We start from the raw sequence: 21,881 nt of genomic DNA on the forward strand, positions 1-21,881 counted from the left end.
TACGCCGTGGATACAGGAAGTGGGCCAGAGTCTGCCAGTTGCATTCCGGTCCGATGGGATCGGTTTCAGCCTCTTCCCTTTGAGGAAGTGGACAAGGTGATCTCTACTGTGAGGCCAACCACCTGTCTGTTGGATCCTTGCCCTTCATGGCTCATTATGAGCTGTAAAGAGAGACTGAGTGAAGGGATCAAGGCAGTGGTAAATGCATCCTTGGAAGAGGGTGTAATGCCATCAGCCCTCAAGGAAGCAATAATAAAGCCCATCTTGAAAAAGTCTTCCTTGGATCCCCAAGAGTTAAATAACTTCCGCCCAGTCTCTAATTTACCATTCTTGGGCAAGGTGATTGAACGAGTGGTGGCCAAACAGTTACAGACACACTTGGATGAAGCAGATTATCTAGATCCATTCCAATCGGGCTTCAGGACTGGACATGGAACTGAAACAGTCTTGGTCGCCCTGGTGGAGGGTGTTGGATAGGGGAGAACATACCTTCCTCGTCCTCCTCGATCTCTCAGCGGCTTTCGATACCGTCAACCACGGTATCCTTTTAGATCACCTGGTGGGATTGGGAATAGGAGGCACCATTTTACGGTGGCTCCGTTCCTATCTCTCAGACAGACATCAATGGGTGGCATTGGGGGATGAGGTTTCAGACCCTTGGCCTCTTCATTGTGGAGTGCCACAGGGTTCTATCCTCTCCCCCATGCTATTCAACATCTATGTAAAGCCGCTGGGGGCCATCATCAGGAGATTTGGGCTGCAGTGCCACCAATATGCGGATGACACTCAGCTCTATCTCTCATTTAAGTCCTCACCAGAGTTGGCTGTGGACACCATGTCCAAGTGCCTGGAATCCGTAAGTGGATGGATGGGAAGGAATAGGCTGAGGCTAAACCCCGATAAGACCAAGGTGTTGCTCGTGGGAGACAAGAGAAGGTTAGGAGAAATAGACCTGGTGTTTAATGGGGTAAGATTACCCCTGAAAGACCAAGTCCGCAGCCTCGAGGTCATTCTTGACTCCCAACTGTCCATGGAGGCTCAGTTTCAGCAGTGAGCCGGGCAGCTTGGTATCAATTACATCTGATAAGGAGGCTGCAACCCTACCTTCCTGTCCATCTGCTCCCACGGGTGATACATGCCCTGGTCTCCTCCCGCTTAGACTACTGTAATGCACTCTACGTGGGGTTACCCTTGAAAACGGTCCAGAAACTACAACTGATACAGAATGCGGCGGCACGATTGATTAAGAACAGCCGTCGCCGTGATCATATCACTCCGGTGTTAGTAGATCTACACTGGCTGCCAGTTGTTTACCGGGCCCAATTCAAGGTGTTGGTGTTGACCTATAAAGCCCTATACAGTTTCGGCCCAGTTTATCTGAAGGAGCGCCTCCAGCATCACCAATTATGTCGCCTGACGAGATCAGCCACCCAAGACCTTCTCTCAGTCCCACCAGTTAAAATAGCGAGGCTGGTGCGGACTAGAGAGAGGGCATTTTCGATTGTGGCCCCCACCCTCTGGAATTCCCTTCCTTTCGACCTTCGCCATGCCCCCTCCCTGATAGGTTTCCGCCGAGCCTTGAAGACTTGGCTGTTCAGGCAGGCCTATGGGATCCCTGGGGTGGGTTAGCTTTTAATACTGTTATTAATCAGAATTGTAGTGTTTAGTCTAATTATTGATTGTGGCTCTCATTGTTTTATATTGTATTTTATTGTATTGATGTACGTCGCCTAGAGTGGCTGTTAATTCGGCCAGATAGGTGACTCATAAATAAAATTTTATTTTTTTTATTTTTTATATGTCCTGCTTATGTACTTTCTTAAAACATCTGGCTGGCTACTGTTGGAAACAGGATACTGGCCTGGATAGGCCCTTGATCTGATTCTGCAGGACTCTTCTTATAATAGTTAAATAGAACCTCTCTGACTACCAGTTGCTAAGGGACCCTATCCCATCTATTCCAAATATAATGTGGTGCAAGCAGATTCATTTCCCAGAATCGAAAATATTAATTCAGACTCTGCATTGGCCTTTAGGCCCTAGTACACAGCAGTGACAACATGGCTTTGATTGTGATCCAGAGTCTAGTCGGAGATGGATGGATCCCTGAAATCCAGAGTACAATGCAGATTTTAACAAAGACAAAATGAAAAATCAAATTTATAAATGAGAAAATTTAGAGAAAACATCTAAGGCTGCAATCATAGGCTTACTTACCTTGGATTAAACCAAACTAAATGCACTGGGACTTATGTCTGTTAAAATGCACTAGATTGTGCACAAACACAGGCTGTAGGGGTATGATACATCTCACCCTGCAAAAGAACACCTTGACATTTGCAAATACTTCCAAGTGCCATTTTGAGTTGGATTAGCAGATGCAAGATGTAGGTAATAACAGTATTCTTTTGAGCATTGGTTTGATCTCTGATGGAGAATTTGTGTTGTGATTGAATGGCTGGGCCTTTACATTTTAAAAATAAACTGGAGAGAATTCAGAAAAGCAGAGTGTGGACAGCTGTTTACTAAGGCAAGTGAAGGAAAAAGACACAACTGTGGATTCATGTGGAAGCAAAGGAGAGTTAATGCTGGATATCAAGCAATGCTTCCTAACTGTTACAACTGGGCAATGGAAGACATTGTCTAGGAGAATTGTGGGATTGCCTCAGTCACTGGGAGTTTTGCAGAGAAGACCACATGAGCATCCATCAGGGATGATATGGGCCATGAGAGCCTGTCTAGGGTATTAGATGAACCAAAACATTTCGGCTCTTTGCAGGGGAAAGTACTCAGTATCTTCATTTACTTTATTTTAGGAATTTATACCCCACTTTTTGCTCTTATTACAGCTATATCATACAATATAATTGATTTGTCTCTTTGATGTGGTGGCCAAGAGAGATACTTGTGGTGGGAGGGAGACAGTGGGTGGTGTTTAATGCTAGTCCTACTCAGAGCAGACCATTGAAATTAATAGACATGGCAAACTTAGGTTCCTTATTTCAGTGGGTCTACCCCAAGTAGGACCTAACTGAATACAACCCATGATGGTGATGCCTAACTCCTTCTGCCACTGAAGGAAACCAAAGAAGAGGAATGCCTGCCCACCACCTGGCCTATCTATATGCTTCCATGCAGGGAAATGTGCAATTGTCAGTAGGACGTCCGCTGTGTATCTCTGCACAGGCAGTATGCCTTTGAATACCATTTAAAGCCTATGGCTTCCCCCAGAGAACCCTGGGATGTTATGATATTAATAATGTGATGATTATGTATATGAGTAGATTGTATTTTATCTTGTATTTTATATTGTAAGTCGCCCAGAGTGTCCGTTCAGTCGGACAGTTGGGCGTCTGCTAAATAAAATTATTATTATTATTATTATTATTATTATTATTATTATTATTATTATTATTATTATTATTATTATTATTATTATTATTATTAGTTTATCCCTCACAGCTACAATTCCCAGCACCCTTAACTAATGACAGTCCCCAGGATTCTTGGGGAGAATTTTTGTCTTTTTTTAAACATTCCATTTTCTTTTTTTTCTTTTAAAAATCTTTTTACTATTTTATTTTTCAATACGAAGGAGTAACACACCCACCAGCATTTCACACTCTCTCAAACATAATCACCAGTTTCACTGACACGTTCTTTGTCCAGAATTGGCAGAGATCAAATTACCTGCTCACTGTTGATGGACTGCTACCAGCATTTTCTATCTAGAATTTCGCTGCTGTTTTTTTAGATATTTATGTTTTGGGTTGTTTTTATTGTGATTATGTTTTATTTTTGTATGCTGCTTTGAGCACCTGAGAGAAAAGATGCATAAAATAAAACAAAAGTTTCTCCCTAGCCCAGTCTAATCCTTCCTTAAATATAGCACTTATACATTTATATAGCATTTACCTTATACATTTGCTATAATTCCCCGTTAGAAAACCTTCTGGGACATTTAATTTAAAGATGGAGAATATAGGCTGAAAGATTGTAACTTGCTGAAGGCTGCATACTAAGAGATGGTTCTCACATGCTTGTATATCAATTGACCTTTCATCACTTGATGATTAGTAAATGCTTGGGCTTGATTCATATATATGCATGTGTTTAATTAGCTTTCCTTTTTCTTGAGTGTTGTTTACTCGCTGAGAGGCTGATGAATGTGTGAACTGAATCCATTTAAAAGGATTGTTCATATTGGCTGAAAGTGCTGAGTTATATCAAGATCAGTCACAGATGTGTAGATGAAAGCCAGCACCTTCAGTTGTGCCTGGGAAGTAATGGGAAACCAATGCAGATCCCGGAGCGCATGCGTAATATGTTGTCAGCAACTGCAGCATTGTGCACCAATTGGAGCTTCTATATACTCAACAGGAGTAGCCCCGTATTACAGTAGTCTACCCTTGAGTTTAAGAAGGCATGAATGATGCTCACTAGCACCTTAGTAGAGGGGAAAGGAATGAGGACAGATTATATACAGGGTAACATTTGGCTTGTGAATCTTGGGCATGTTCACTCAAAAATCCAATAATATCTCTGTGCAGAAGCACATTTTGGCTGCCTTTTGGTATAGTGGATTATCATATCTGTACCCTCACCTAAAAGTAATTGACATAGTGTATGCAGAGCCCTCATTTTAACTGTAGTTGAGAAATTTCATAGGTTCAAAAAGTTTGCATTTAAATCTCATAAGAGTTGGGGGTTTTGTATTAGCCGCATTGAATTTTATTAACGGATGCAGTCTTTAAAAAAAAAGAAGAAGTACGGCCCTTAGATCCTCTTTATATTGTGTAATCTCATATCTCCAGCTCTTTATCCAAATGAAGCATAAAGCATTTACAGCTGTATTCTCCATCACGCCAACCAGGGAATGCATTCATTTGCAGTAACATGGCATTCAATGGAGTAGAAAATAAGCTCTGAAAATTGCCCTCTCTGTGAAGTTCTATCAATAAATTGGAGAAGCCCATTTCGATTCAACTGACCAATCTCTTTGGCTTGACAAAAATTAATGTGGACAACCATAGGTATGAAGTTAGCAAAGCAGAAGGCTGCCTCTCAAAGTTACAGCCTGCTCAATAAACATTCATGCTGGGAGGATCAGGGCTGCCCCAAATGATCATCATCCTATGTACTAATAGCAAACTCATCTTCTTAACGGAGAATAATTATGAAACCAAAAATCCTAATGAGGGAGTACCCACACACACACACACACACAAGAAGGATGTTTCTTGTAATCTGTTTCTGTAAGCTGCCTTGAGGGCCTTTTGGCTGAAAGGCGGGGTATAAATAAACATTAACATAACATAACATGTTTCAGCAAATGTGGGGTCCCAGAAGTACAAAAAATCTTTAGAAAAAAACCCTAAACAGGTAACCTCCCCACCATCAGACAGATGTTGACTGAGCATGCTCAGTTGTCATGGAATTCTTGCTAACTGTTGGGGGTGGGACAGAAAACCAGGGTGGTTACCCTGGAAGAAGGCATGACGGCCTGGCTGGCACCATGAACAGAAACAATCAACACTGTAACATTATGTTACAGTACCACTTGTACATGCTAATAGCAAATTCTCTGCATGTTGTCCTTAGGTCACTAAAATGGCATCATCCATGCACAGGCTTGGGGAAAACCCACGGTATGCAGAAGTACCAAAAAAGATGAAGAAATACTTGCAGAGGGGGGGAACCTAAGCAGGTCACACTGTTACAGAGTTTGGGAATGACTGTAGATAATTATTCAGTAATAGGCAAAAATCCTTGCAGTTTAAGAATGTACCTATACCCAATAGACATTTCTATCAAACTTTAAAAAGCAGGGAAATTGGGCAGCTATAGTGAATGCACCAGGGGAGCAGGAGACCTGACCTCCTCTCTGAGATATTGGACTGCCCTACAAATTTGTCAAAATGCAAACACAATTTGGGTTGGTCTTTCATAGTCCAATCCACTTGCTGTGTAGCTTGGAAGAATTTGATAACATGTGCCTCTGAGCATATGGTGAGTGGTGGTAATACCTGCCATCTCCAAATATGGAGAATTACATTTTTGTATGTTTGTTGGTGTTCTTCTTGCTTTGCTTCTTTCCTGTGTTACTAATGTTTCTACAGAGAATCTAGTCTAGAAAATTTTATTTCACTCATTATTCATCCTAGAAAACTGTGTCAAATTTATTTTTATTGATTTCAAGGCTTTTTTATTGTTCAGTGTCATATGATGGTGAAGAGAGCCTTTTGTGTTTCAAACTGGAGGTTATGGTCTATTTCTATTTTGGGTGCATTAACAGTTGAGTCTGAAACTGCAGTTTGATGTAAAATCAGACTGATTGCAATATGTTGCTACTTAAGCAATGACTCTAGCTGTTGGAAAAAACAAAGTTGGCCTGCCCAAGATGTGTGTTTTCAGCCTGCTATGTTTAAACCACTTCATTTAAGGCAAGGTGGGCATGTTCAATTAAAAAAATAGAGCACACCCAGAAATTTGCTAGAATATATTGTACCTCCCACTGTTTTTTCCTGTGCAAACTGAGACACTCCGGATGTCCACTGGAGACAATTCTGCAGAATCGTGAGTGCTATTCCACAATTGTTTTTGGAGTTTTTTAGTGTAAATTTTGCAAAGTGTTGCTGTGCGTCACATATTCACAGAAACAGAAGCAAAAGAAAATGATTTATTATAAGAAACATCACTAAAATTGCAAAGTAAATTTAAAGTGACTATCTGAACTATGTCAACTGTATCTTAATATTGTTGCTTCCTCCCTGCTAAAACAAGATCAGCACACCACATGACTTCTTTCAATTATTTGGGCTGATTGCAGATGTTGCCACAACTCACCATATGCTCAGAGGCACATGTTACCGAATTCTTCCAAGCTACACAGGAAGTGGATTGGACTGTGAAACACCAACCCAAATTGTGTTTGCATTTTGAAAAATTTGTAGGGCAGCCCAATATCTCAGAGAGGAGGTGAGGTCTCCTGCTCCCCTGGTGCATTCACTATAGCTGCCCAATTTCCCTGCTTTTTAAAGTTTGATAGAAATGTCTATTGGCTATAGGTACATTCTTGGACCACAAGGTTTTTTTTGCCTATTAGTGAATTTCTCTGCTTTTTAATCCAGGAGGTAAGAAATGGGATCCTGTGCATGTTTGCTGAGAATGGATTGATCATTTGCATGGTTATTGGGTTCAGTGGGATTTACTCCCTGCAATCATGCTTAGGATAGGTGAAACTGATCACAGGAGATGGGGAGGGGAGGAGGGGGAGGGGATAAGGCAGGAGGGGGAGGGGAGGAGAAGGGCAGGTTTGATCATTTGCATGTTTATTGAGTTAAATGGGATTTACTCTCGTACAATCATGCTTAGAATAGGTAAAACTGACTGGGGGAGGGAGGGAGAGCTGGAGTAGGTAAGGGAAGAAGGAAGAGGGGAGGAGGAAGGGAGAGGAGAGGGGAAGAAGGGGAAAGGCAGGTCTTATCATTTGCATGCTTATTGAGTTCAATGGGATTTACTCTCATGCAATCATGCTTAGGATAAATAAAACTGACCTTGGTGAGGAGAAGGGGGGGGGAAAGGAGAGGGAAGGAGAGGAGAGGGGAGTGGAAGGAAAGGAATTGGAAGGAGAGAGGCAAAGGAAGGTGGAGGGAAGGGGCAAAAGGGAGGTGATGGGAGGAAGGGGGAGTGGAGTGGAGGGGAGGGCAGGTTTGATCATTTGCATGCTTATTGAGTTCAGTGGGATTTACTCCTGTGCAATCATGCTTAAGATAGGTAAAACTGACCATGGGGGGAGGGAAGAAGGAGGGTGAAGAAGGAGACTGGAATGGAATGGGGAGGGGGGGAGGGAAAGGCCAAGAGGAAGGGGGAAGGACTTTTAAACTGCAGAAGATGAAGGTCAGAGTATGGGGCAAGGTCTGTAATAGGATTACAGGTACTCTGTGATCATGGCTGATTTTTAATTAATTCCAACAGATTATAAGAACTCTGACAGAAAAAAGTCCAAAAGGGGTCTGGGTTTTTGTTCTCTCCATTTACACTTTGAACTCTCGATTCTCTCTGACTGTTTTGTGTATTGTCATGAAAATTTGGAGGGTTATTAAGCAAGTGTTTCTGAGTTCAGGACTATACGTTTTGTAAGGTTTTGTTTTGAAATGAGCACCATTGGGGGCTATTTTCAATTTAACATTGTGGAATGCGAAAAATCCACGCTGGCTATAGTATACAGCTACTGTTGTGGCTGTATAATACACTGTGCAGTTCTGTTTTGGGTGATACTTGGGTTTATTGGGTAGAAATTTATTTTGGGCTCAGAAAACAGGCCATAAAACTGAAAATATGTTTTCAAGCTTAAAGCTAATTGCCTCAAGGATCCCTCAGGGATCCATTGGGAGCCTGTATTTTTTTTTAGTTCCTTCCATTAGTTAATGATGTGCACAATGTTCACAAAACAGTAATAACACAATAATAGGCAGCTAATTTTGGGCTTTCCACTCTCATTGCTAAGCATCAGAAATGGCAGATTTAACGTTTAAGTGTTTCTGTATTGAGCAACCATTGTTTAGAGAAAGGCTGAAGAAATGAAGTTGAGTTTGGGAGGAATGGATGGAGTGGGACTGGATTGCTAGAGTATGCCATCCCTGACCAATTTCAGATTGCATCTGAAAGGCCCCTCCAGGATGTAGACCAATCCAAAATGGATCCATTCTGGCACAGTTTACCAGGATGTGTGGGAAGGGCTCCAGGAAATCACTACTATAGAGCCTTAGGTTACAGGCCCTGAATGCTGCAATGAGTATACATAGGGTTGCCAGGTTCAGGGCCTGATCCTGTATCTTTAGGAGAAGAGAAAGTCAGCCACGTGCAGGTGTTCTTGCAACTCTGTAATGGGAAAAACCACAAGGTGGAATTCTCCCTTCCCCCTCCACAGATACAGAAGACCTCTTGGAGGCTGGGCCAGGCAACCAAGAGGTCTTCTGTATCTTTAAAAGTTGTGCAGGGGGAAGGGAGAATTCCACCTTGTGGTTTTTCCCATTACAGGGTTGCAAGAATACCTGCACTTGGCTGACTTTCTCTTCTCCTAAAGATACAGGATCAGTCTCAGGCCCTGAACCTGGCAACCCTAAGTATACACAATAGAGGAAAGGGATGCTAGGAACCATGGGAAATGTAGTCCCCATTACTGTGCACTTTTGCAGCAGTATCTAGGCCCTAGGGTCTGAAATCCAGGACCTACAGTGACAGGGCCTAGGAGCCCTCCAAATCTAAGTAAGACTGGCAAAACCCTAGGAGGTTTAATCTACCTCTAGTTTTTCCTGAAGAGAATTCCATGGCTGTTTGGATTAATGGTTTTATCCTCAAACTCTAAATACCAGCTTTTAGCTATTGAATATGAAATAATTAATGGCTAAAACATAAATACCCATTATAGTAAATTTTATTTATTTATTTATTGCACTTGTATACCGTCCCATAGCCGAAGCTCTCTGCGGTTTACAGCAATCAAAAACATTAAAACAAATATACAATTTAAAACACATATTTTAAAAACAATTTAAAACACAATTTTAAAATTTAAAACAATATAAAAACAATATAAAACACATGCTAAAATGCCTGGGAGAAGAGGAAAGTCTTGACCTGGCGCCGAAAAGATAACACTGTTGGTGCCAGGCGCACCTCGTCAGCTATATCATTCCATAATTTGGGGGCCACCACTGAGAAGGCCCTCTCCCTTGTTGCCACCCTCTGAGCTTCCCTCAGAGTAGGCACCCGGAGGAGGGCCTTTGATCTTGACCGTAGTGTACGGGTGGGTTAATATCGGGAGAGGCGTTCCATCAGGTATTGTGATCCCAAGCCGTGTAAGGCTTTATAGGTTAAAACCAGCACCTTGAATCAGGCTCTGAAACATATAGGCAGCCAATGCAAGCAGGCCAGAATCGGTTTTATATGTTTGGACCGTCTGGTCCCTGTTACCAATCTGGCCGCTGCATTTTGCACAAGCTGCAGTTTCCAAACCATCTTCAAAGGCAGCCCCACATAGAGTGCATTGCAGTAATCTAATCTGGAGGTTACCAGAGCATGGACAACTGAAGCCAGGTTATCCCTGTCCAGATAAGGACATAGTTGGGCCACCAACTGAAGTTGGTAGAAGGCACTCCGTGCCACTGAGGCTACCTAAGCCTCAAGTGACAGAGATGGTTCTAGGAGAACCCCCAAGCTATGAACCTGCTCCTTCAGGGGGAGTGCAACCCCATCCAGAACAGGTTGGACATCCACCATGTGGTCAGAAGAACCACCCACTAGCAGCATCTCAGTCTTGTCTGGATTGAGCCTCAGTTTATTAGCCCTTATCCAGTCCATTGTCACAGCCAGGCACCGGTTCAGCACATTGACAGCCTCACCTGAGGAACATGAAAAGGAAAAGTAGAGGTGTGTGTCATCAGTGTACTGATGGCAATGCACTCCAAAACTCCAGATGACCGCGCCCAATGGTTTCATGTACATGTTGAACAGCATGGGGGACACAACTGACCCCTGTGGAACCCCATACTTGAGAATCCACGGGGCCAAGCAGTGCTCCCCAAGCACCACCTTCTGGAGGCGACCTGCCAAGTACGAGTGGAACCACCACAATGCAGTACCTCCCACTCCCAACTCAGCCAGTCTCCCCAGAAGGATACCATGGTCAATGGTATCAGAAGCCGCTGAGAGATCAAGGAGAATCAACAGAATCACACTCCCGAGAAAGGTCATCATACAGGGCGACCAAGGCTGTTTCCGTGCCAAAACCAGGTCTGAAACCTGACTGAAATGGATCCAGATAATCGGTCTCATCCAAAATTGAGGGGGGACTGGATCTGGCCAGAACTTTATCACCTCATCACCTTGTGGGCTAGGTTTGACAAGTGGGTGGGGCCACCCACTTGTCAATCACCTGACATCACAATGATGTCAGGTGACCAATTTTTTGCTTATGTGGTTTGAAATCAAGTCATGCAGGCAGAGGCACAGTGCTTTCCAAGCCTCATTGGTCAGATGATGATTTACTGATTTACTGATGATTTACTTTATTGGCTAATCTCTCAGACATTAGATGTAATATTAGAAATACTGTATAGCAGATTTCCATTAAAAAAGATAGGGTTGCCAGGCCACAACCAGAGATTCATGCTGTACCTTGAAAATCAATACTTCCCCCCCTATTACTTCCTCAGTCCTATCATCTGCCCCCAACCCACAGCACCTAGCAGGTGGGGTAGGAACGGAAGGACATGACTGGGGAAGGAACAAATCGGAAAAGCCAGAACTGCCTTGTTTCCCAAGACCTCAGGGAACTGTTGCAGTGTGGATTGTTTCTGTCCAGAGTTCCAAACAGCCCGCCAGGCCCTTGCGCATGAATTCTGCTGTTTTGGCTACCTAAGAATCCACATTTGGAGAATGAGTTTGTTATTAGTATATCTCTCTAGTAGCAAACACTATGCCAAATTGAAACTTTTGCCTGCAGACTGAGAACAGATTCCACAGCAGTACCTCCTGGGGACAAATGGAATGACAGGAACTGATGTGTTTCAGCATTAGTTCATTGTTGGGGGAGAAAAGTTAGTTAAGCATGATAGCACTCCAAATGCTTTTGAAATAGAGGCCTATAAAAGGTATTTAAGAAAAAGGTTATATCTATGCATGATATCTTTGGTGCTTTGCTTCAGTAATCAGTCTAAGTGATCACTTTGCCTTAAATATTATCTGCTCCCACCCATTACGGAATCTGAACTCCCAAAATTACATTTTCAAGCCACTAATGTTTTTAATACTTATGAGCAAGACTAGGCTAGCACATTTCTGCTGGGGGCAGGTGCTATTTGAATCCCTGCACATAGCTTATCAGGGAGAGAGAGAGAGGTTCGAAGTTTCTCCCCAACACGCTAGAGTTTATGTTCAGGGGCTTTTTTGGGAGAGGGGTAAAGTGAAGAGCATTGGAATATGTGATCTGCAAAATTGTGGAGGGCATATTCTCCAGGGCGAGGAGAAATGATCCAACAGTGTCTCAGGTGTGGGGCTCACCATGAGTAGTGGTAGTAGCACAGTGTTGTTCTTTTTTCTGCTGTTCTTGCTTTGCACCCCACACAGTCCAGGAAAAGTTGTAGCACATGAATTGCTGCTTGTGTAGATGGGAAGAATGGGTGTCAGTATGTAGCAACTATAAGGTAAGCAGAGTCTGCTATGATGGGAAATACCAAGGCCACATTCACACCATACATTTATTCCACATTAAACAGTCATGGCTGCCCCCAAAGAATCCTGGGAAGGGTAGTTTGTGAAGGATGCTGAGAGTTGTTAGGAGACCCCTATTTCCCTCATACAGCTACAATTTTCAGAGTTACCTAGGAAGAGGGAACTGTCTGTTAAATCACTCTGGAAACTGTAACACTGTGAGGGGAACAGCCGCCTCCTAACAACTCTCAGCACCTTTAACAAACTACACATCCCAGGATTCTTTGGGGGGAAGTACTAACTGTTTGAATGGAATAAATAGTGGAATAAATGTAGGGTGTGAATGTGGCCCAAAGACAGCTGGAAAAGAGATGCTGGAAGAGGAGCAATGGAGGAAAGGACACGATGGGAGGAGCAGACACCTTTGCATGCCACTGAGAGTTTAGATCAAGGGTGAAATTTGGTGGGGTGAGGGGGATGCAGATGAGAAGAGGCCCCCAAACCACAATGGCAAATTGAGGGGGAGCAAAAATTGCTATACATTGTGAAAGGGCACTTGCCATTTTGTAGATGTGGGAGCTCATTAACTTAATTTTTTCCTTGTTTTTCTGCTGCCACTGTTCCTCTAGGCAGCCACCTTCCAATGGCTGTGATTCCCTGTCCTCGCTTATGTTCTGGAGTGGTGCCATGTCATGATGTCATGCCATTCTGGGGGTCATTCTGAGGGGAAACGTTTTGGCCTGTGGGTGCTGTTATTTCTGCCTGCCCCAGGTTGCCTCTCAGAATGATGGTATGTCACCTAATGGCTGGGGACCAAATGCCCTCCAGGGGTCTCTATCTGGCTGTCACACCTCTCCCACCCCTCATTGGCCCTGCTTTGCACCTGAGTATTTTTGTCTAGCTAGAATGTGGCCTTGAACCCTGTTAATGCCGCTTGCTTGCCTGGGTGTAGGACAAAGAGGGCTGTGTGAGTTCATGTGTGTGTGTGTGTGTTGTGTGTGTGTGTGTGTGTGTGTGTGTGTGTACTGCCTTCAAGTCGATTCTGACTTATGGTGACCCTACGAATAGGGTTTTCATGAGGCTGAGAGGCAGTGACTGGCCCAGTGAGCTTCATGGCTATGTGGGGATTCAAACCCTGGTCTCCCAGGTCGTAGTCCAACACCTTAACCACTACACACTGTACAAAGGTAATATTTACATTTATTGCCCCACCCAGTTTTGGCCACAGGTGTCACTGGTATGTGGCCCTCAGAAGGCTGCCCAGAAAGGGACACAGCCATCAGGCTGAAAAAGGTCCCCCGCCCCTGCTATGTCATACCATTCCAGGGCATTGGGGGGGTTGTTAGGAGGCTGCTTCTACAAAGCCCTGCCCCATAGCCGCTTGGTGGCAGTGACCCCCACCCAAAATGTAGAAAAGTAAATGAAAGTTAAAATACAGTCACCAGTGCTGCAAAATGGTATCCCCCTACAAACCTATCAGCAACTGAAAACAAATCACTGAAACCCCTCTCTCACACACACACATTTGCTGCCTACAAATGGGGTGGGATTGTCACTCAGTCCTAGGTGGGATACCCGAGTGGGACGTTTCCAAGTCATTTACCTCCTTCACATGGTTCTTCTTCAGGCGTATGTTAATGGAGTAGCCTAGCATCCAGCCAGAGGAGACCAGCTCCCAATTGCTCTGGTAAATTGCAAATCAGACATCTACATTTTTAATTTGTTCTCTCTACCTTTTTTAAACTGTTATATCGGCAGATATGGTTTCTTAGGCATTATAGCAATGCCTTGGTACAAGTTCCTCTGGCTCTGTGCCTCGGTCCAGGGAGGAGCACTGGACTGTAGTCACCTAGATGTGCCAGAAGATTAGTCTGGCCTAGATTCCTTTCCTTTGCTACCCATTTATCTGCTCTGGATTTTACCCAGCACTGATTAAGCACAAGGTTTAAAAGGGAAAAGGTGAGAGAGAACATTGCAGGAGCTTCTGCTTTGATGATGACAAAGTAGCAACTCTTTTAACAATTTAGTTTTTCATTTATTTGCCCAATAATTGGAGAAATATTCACATTGGTGGGGTTATCTCTGTTAAGACTGTGTGGATGCTGCTGTGCCTCATTGTCCCATATGCCTCCCTTCACCTTCTTCTCAAGCTGGTACATCAAACCTGGGACAGAAAAAGGCCACCTCTCATGCCCCTCTGTAAAATGGCGCTTTCCCACCTCCTGTATGCTGTATTTCTTTTGAAACTCTGTTCTGCAATTGCCTGTTCTGAACTGATTTAAAAGAACAGAGGAGGTTTGAATCTGCGTTACTGGAACAAGAACATGAGAGGGGGACACAACGTTTCCTAAATATGAATGTCTGATCTGAAATATGCCTAACTAGTTCATGCCTCTGTTCTGCCGCTTGTCTTATGCAGGTGACCCTACCTTGGCTTTGGTCGTTGGATCAGTGATCAAGGTGGTCTTTGATCTTCATTGGTCACAGATTGTAAGTGTGCTAAGGAGCCCTGTCAGCATCATTAGTCCCTGAACTGATGAGCTCTCAGGGTCCAAGGAGGACCTTACTACAGGTCCCCTTCAGCTAGTAAGCTGCGAAACATAGGTTTGGAAAATCCTGCTTTCATCTCCCTGGAGCTTTGGGCTGTTCGCTTATCTGCTTCTCTTTGGTCTGTACTGAAGCTGCCAGTTGTGCCTAGGGCTGAGATGAAACCCCAGTCTTGGCTTTGTAGTCTTATTTGGTGGCTTGCAATGCTGGTCTCCTCTTTCACCAGTGCTCTGGAGAAGGGACTCTGGAGACGGGGGAAGTTTATTCATTGTGTTGCGGTCAGGGGGATGGAAGTGTGTCCCCTAACTACTAAGGCAACAAGGGGAGCCTCTTCTTTTCTCATATACTGTCATAGCCAGAGCTTGGAAAAGTTCCTTTTTTGAACTGCAACTCCCACCAGCCCAATCCAGTGGCCATGCTGGCTGGGGCTGATGGGAGTTGTAGTTTTAAAAAGTAACTTTTCCAAGCTCTGGTCATAGCACAGTGCAGAAAGGAAGGGAAATGCCTAGGCAATCAAGAAACTGCTTTTTTCTTCAGTTCCTGCATTGTGCTTGGGAACATTTTGCTCATTAATGAAATTCACACCCTTTAGAAAGTTTTGGGTGTGGGCTGTGAACAAGGGTGAAAATGTTTGCAGTATGACTCTTTTTCCAACACCCATTCATTGAGGGCAATGCTTCCTTTCCTTCTCTGAATTAGCTTAAGAATTTCCATACATAGCCAAATATGATTGCTAAGTGTTGATGCCATGAAGTCAATGCAGAAGGAGATAGGAACCATTGTCATTCTGAACTAGCTTTGTTAATGTCAGCATGTAGCAAAATTTGACTGGCTACAGAGCATCGTCAATTGGCTGCAATTGTACCATCTGAAAGGGCTGTGAATATCAGGAACAATGGGGGGGAGCAAATATTAGGGGGCTCTCAGGGAATATTCCAGATTTCAGTCCCTCACCCATATCAACAATTTTGTGTTGAAAATATTATTGGAAAAGAGATGGACAGCACGAACACTGACAGCATTTTAACATAAACACAAAAACACAAAATTGCCATCAGTTTTCTAGAGACAGATACTGAAAAACAGGACTTTCCCTAACAAGTTGAGTCAGAGTCTAAGAAAGACCAGATATTTTCATGATGTTCCTTCATCCATTAGAACCTTGTGTTGTTCAGTGAATCTTCTCCTTAGTCCTCTCATTATGTGGGCAAAGCAGGAATGATAACAAAAAATGCAAAAGTAAGGCATGGCTTGTTGGGACATATTTATGTAAGACTTCCTGTCTGATACAGTGCAGATGTTGTCAAATCAGCTGCCTTTATGATTAGCTGCTACTGCTTCTCTATCAGTTCACAAATATAGACAGAAAATTGCAAACAGATCCCTGAGCTTTAAATGCCACCACTTTTGTGGATGATTACTATCACTTGCATGTTGGATTCACACCAGAGGGAAACATATATGTCTCTGTCTAAAACCTTTTGGAAAGAGGGAAAAGAAGAAGAAAAGACTAAGGGCAGAACTAAAACGAGATTTGTACAAGGAAAGAGAAAAACAAGTAACAGAAAACTGGTGTGGTGTGTGGGGGAGCCAGTTTCAGTTTCTGGGCTAGAAGGTGTAAACTGGCAGTGGACACAAGGAATTATTATAGTTTAGCACCAAGCAAGAAAGCAGTCCATGGTGGCCTTTATAAAGAAAGGAATGTGGAGCAGAACAGCCAGACAAAGTTTTAAAAGACCAACAGAATGTGAGGGCTACCCAGGCCCCAATAAACTTCAGGATTTAGATGCTGTGAACATGGAAGGAGAGCAATTTCCTTGGCCTTTTACAACTTAGGTAAATAATTTATTGGAGCAGTCCTCCTCCCCTCCCAAATCATATAAAAGAGCCATAAAAATATATTTACCATAAAACAGCTGTGCTCTTACCAACAAGTTGCAAACTTGTGTGTATACTACCGCTCACATAAAGCAACTGATCAAGAATGACAGCTTGAAGCCTTCAAACAGCTTTCTCACTCTTCCTCCCTTCCTCTTTTCACAAGGTTTAGGGAATCAGGAGCAATGTTTTAACTGTCAAAATTGGCCAATGTTTTTCATCACATGTGGGAACTTAATGCCCTGTCCTTCCAAATGAGCCCCTGCCCACAAGATCACTGTGCTTATTAACTACATGTAGAATTCTGTGGAGAAATTTAGGGCGTTGATTTTTTAAAAAAAGGTTTCATGGATGCAGGTACAGCGACAGAGCCCTAGATCTGAGCCATGATGAGCCTTGCCAGAATGCCAGCAGTCTCTTCCTTAGTGTTGATAGCAAATTGTGGACCATCCAGCTGTTCACCACACTGACAGAGGAGAAATGGATAGAATATCAAGGGATTATGTTGCCCAGAGCATAATAGCCTGCTCCTTCCAGGTGATACAAATGACATGCACATACACTTACATACATGTGCAAGTTCACACACGCATACCGCACACATTTCACACACACACACAATTGGGGAAGAGATGTGGCTGAAAATGAGGCTCACTTTTTCTCCCCATCCACTCTGATTCACAGTTATAGCCCTTTATTCATCTAGATAACAATATCAGTTCACAGAGTAGGCATGACCAGGACACTGTCTAAATTATATTATAAGGCAGTTAGCTAAGCTACATCCCCAAAACTGCAACACTTCCGATATCCATTATTAATTTCCAGGGCTGGGCTGCTGGGGAACACTTTCTGCTGGGTCAAAAATGCCCTTCATTGTTTATTCTTTGGGGCACTGAATGCTTGGGGAAATGTTTACTTGTTCATTTACATTGCCCTGCCATCTTGATTTTGCCCTCAGTGATCAAAATCCCATTGATTATGTAGTACAGTGGTACCATTTCATTCACTTTATGATCCCTGATTGGCTGGTATCAGTCATGTGGCATCTCAGAAGCACTGCAATCTCTTCCCACTGATTTTATTTTCCCTGAGCGACATCATCACGTAACCAAATAAGATAAGTAATAATGCCATCATCCTCATCCCTAATTATATGGAATCATTTAAGTGAATATTTTAGGAAGGAGGTAGAAGCAGTAACCAGGAAAAGAATACCATAGACACGGCGGCAGCAGCTTGAACAAAGAATAACACCAAACAGAATTTTTTTAAAAGAGATGAATATCCCCACAATCAAATTGTTTTTGCCTCTCTGAAATAATTTATTTTCATTAAGAAAGGCAATGTCTATTTTGCACTTTGCACTAATTGATTATTATTATTTAACTAATTTGAACCTTTGTTTTGCCAGCAGAACTTTGGTGTGAAAAGGAGAGATATGAGTCAGAATGGCTTATAGATAAGAGTATGAGTAATTATGAAAATATCAGTGCAGAGCACAGAAATTCCTTCATGTGAACACTGAAGACCTTTTGTGAGCACTGCCTTTGCCTTTCCAAGCACAACTGCATCACCCTAAGGGTGTGAAACACAATCTTTTGTTTAAAAATATAAAAATAAAATCTCAGTTTGTCAGAAATTAAAGTTCTGCACAATTCCACATGGAAAACTGTTTGTATGCACGGAGTCACAGCTGGTCATCTGTCCAGATCATAGTTATCAAGAGAGTTCAGGGACAATGACAGGTGCAGTAGAATCCTTTCTGATCATATGCCATTTTATCTCACTTCTTGCATTTATCAAGGGACAATGGACCATTTTTCAATCCAAATATTTTTCCTCCAAGCCAGCCTTCCCAACCTGGTGTCCTCCAGATATTTGGACTACATATCCCATCATCCCTGACCATTAGCTATGCTGGCTGGGGCTAATGGAACTTGAGGGGTCATAAACATCTGGAGAGCACCAGGTTGGGAAGGCTGCCCTAATGCAGGGGTGAGAACCAGCAGCATCTGGAGAACTACAGATATCCCACCCCTGGTCTACACTATCAGAGGCATCATTCCTAAGGACAGGAAAGAATAATTTAGCAAAGTAGGAAATACTGACATTTTATTTTGACAATGTATTCCATCCAGGAAGATTAAAAACACAAAAGAGCTCTGCTGGATGAAATCCAAGGGTCTATTCTAGTCCAAGATCCCATTCCCAGCAGTGGCCAGAAGCTGGGCAGGAAGGCAACAGCTCTTTCCTAGTTGTTGTGTATTGAGCTCCCAAAGTTTGAACAATCCATAAAAATGGCAGCCACACTTTCAACTTCTGGCTGCCTTGGGAAAAAGTAAATGTAGATCTCGGATGCAGGGTTTTTCACAGTCACAAAGAGTTCATTGGTTGGAATATCAGATCAGCAACCAGATTATCTCCCAAGTCCTACAACTTTGGAAGTTGAGTTGCTTCTGAAAGTGTCACCCCTGTTGAAAGATACCAGCAAAGACACCAGATACTACTACCACTGACAAGGACACTTTTGGGGGGGGGAGATGTGTGTGTGTGTGTGTGTGTACGCATATGCTCTAGTTCTTATGGCTTCTTTGTAGCTCTGAACTCTGCTGATGCTGTAAATTTTAACAATCCCGCTTTTATAACCATAGTCTGTACCGTGGTGCTTTGGTATTATCCCCCCAATACCTCATCGGGCACTCAGAACACAGAAGCTGGTTTTAATACCTGTCTGAAATATTTTTTTAAAAAGGTTCTCTGGTTTATGCCAGCTTGGAGACTGTGTTCATGTTCTCTTTGAAATATTTAATCTCTGCCAGTGTTGCTTAGTTTATGGCTGGAAAAAGCTCTCGCTCCCAGTTCTGCAACTGTGCTGAATACAGCAACAAGGAGGGCAATCTGTGTGCGGCTAGAGAAGCTTGTGCTTTTAAATTCATAGCCCACTTTTGAGAGCTGGTGTTGCACAGTGGTTAAGAAAATGAGCTGTGAGCTGTGAAGCTGGTTCAAATTTCACCTCTGACCAAAACGAAACAAAACCGTATATCCCTCAGTACCTGGACATGTTGGGCTGCCCATATGACAACCAAAATATTCCAGATGGCAGAAAAGACTGGAAGGGAAAACAGCATGAAGTTGTCTAACTCCCTGTCCCCTAACCTGGGCAATTTTATCTCTATGGCAATACTTTCCTCTAGGTAGACAAAGTGCAGGGAGCAAAGGGAAAATGTAAACTGCAAAGTCAAAGGAGCAAAATGCAAAATGAAAATCACTTTAGATGCAACCTAGACTGTGTGCACACTGTGTGTTAATGTACATTCAGTGCAGGATGCACATGCATTTTTGGGGTGCTGTACATATGACGTCATCCCCATGTCGTCCCTGTCTCACACTATTCATTGATCTAAAGCACTTTTTGCTGGAACAAATATCATCCGTTTTGTCCTGAGAATGCACTTCCAAAGCACTTGGGGCCTGCATGTGTACATGGAGAGCTGTTCCTCGGGTGACCTCCTGTTGGGCCAGACCTTCTGACCTCGCAGGGCTATGTGAACTTCCATTCATCTGGGAGTTACCTTTGCTCTTCCTTCTCCAGTGAAGCTGAAGTTTGCTGCTTGTGCAGTAAAAGACAATGGTGTATTGGTAAACGGGAAGGGAAGAGGCATTTCATAGAAAACACAAGAAATCTACTATCTTCTTGATATTTGGGGGGACGAAAAGATTCAAGAACAGCTTAGAAGCAGCCACCACAATCAGAACAGCAGGGAACAAACTGTGTATCAGTATATCAATATATCAATACACCCAGTTTCCAGCCCCTCTCTTTCCATATCCTGTCTTTCAAAAGACCCGTGAAGGGAGGAAAAGGTTGGTGGCAATGCACGTGTGTAGTTGCAGCAGGGCATTACCTCATTTCTGGTCGCACTCAGGGAGTGTGGAAACACTAATCGAGGGGAGGGGAGGAGAGAAATCCAATGCTCTCGGTAAACCGGCCCACCAGTGTGTACAGACAGCACAGACAGCAGCTGCCACTTTGACAAACATTAGGGCGGGATGGTGTGTACAATTGCAGAGTGCTATGTACAAAAGCACTTTAAGGGAAAACTGCCCACATACATTTCAAAAGCGATGTGTGTACATGCCCTGAGTGCGAAATTACTCCAAGTTTCCAAGTGCATCCAAATGCAGAGGACCAAAACTAGAAAATTTACCGAACTCAGCCTACCTTTGTTGTTGTTGTTATATGCCTTCAAGTCAATTACGACCTGTGGCAACCCTATGAATCTTTTTTTGGATATATCTTAGGGTTTTCATGGTAAGAGATATTTAGAGGTGGTTTACCATTGCCTTCCTCTAAGCCTACGGACCTGGTATTCCCAGGCAGTCTCCAATCCAAGTACTAACAAGGTCTGACCCTGCTTAACTTCCGAGATCAGATGAGATTAGGCATGTTCAGGGTAGTATGGCCATAGTCTCAACCTACCTAGGCCCTACCAAAAACCAATACCTGTTCAAGAAACATTTGAATGATATGCAGAACCAGAGGCTGGCCAGCTCTCACTGTGGCCACATCGTTGTTCACCTCCTCTCACTGTGCTTTTCTGATATGCTGTGGAAAAGCTTCATCTGCTGATGCTTGCATACCAAGCTGCTGTTAAAAGCACAAGAGCAAGCCAGGCTGTTGTTTTCTGGCAAGTTGGCAACCATATAACATTATGCAAAGCTACATAGACATCACACTCAATTTCCTTTGAAATGATGGAGTGAAATTCTCATGCACCTTTTGTAAAGTCTGATTGCTGGTGTGAAGAACTGTACACTTTATTTTCGCCAGGTGCCTTCTTAGGCTGCAAGCTATAAGCGATTTAATATTGCGATCTTGCATTAATGCTGCAATGAATCCATTGAAGCTTGAACTGCATACTTAAAAAGGATCTTGGTTAATCGGGAATGTCACATGCCTTGTGTAACAGACTTTTCATTAGTGATATACTCTCTCTCTCTCTCTCTCTCTCTCTCTCTCTCTCTCTCTCTCACACACACACACACACACACACACACACACACACACACACACACATTTGTCCTTTCTTGAACAAAAGAACTCTGAACTTGGTTTGCAGATAGTGAAGTCACAGGAAATTAAGGGTGACTCAAGGGATTATTTTGAAAATTAATCTTTATTACCTTCCACCCAAGCTGTGAATAAAAAAAATCTGTTTCAACAGCCTCTATAAAAC

The 21,881-nt window shown here is 43.1% G+C and overlaps 1 pseudogene; it reads right to left on the reverse strand.

The window, feature by feature from the left end:
- Positions 1-20,997: 20,997 nt before the first annotated feature.
- On the reverse strand, positions 20,998-21,115 carry LOC133388145 (5S ribosomal RNA; annotated as a pseudogene).
- Between the last annotated feature and the right edge of the window lie 766 nt (positions 21,116-21,881).

Source organism: Rhineura floridana, chromosome 6 (assembly GCF_030035675.1).
Source record: "Rhineura floridana isolate rRhiFlo1 chromosome 6, rRhiFlo1.hap2, whole genome shotgun sequence".
Classification (NCBI taxonomy): Eukaryota; Metazoa; Chordata; class Lepidosauria; order Squamata; family Rhineuridae; genus Rhineura; species Rhineura floridana.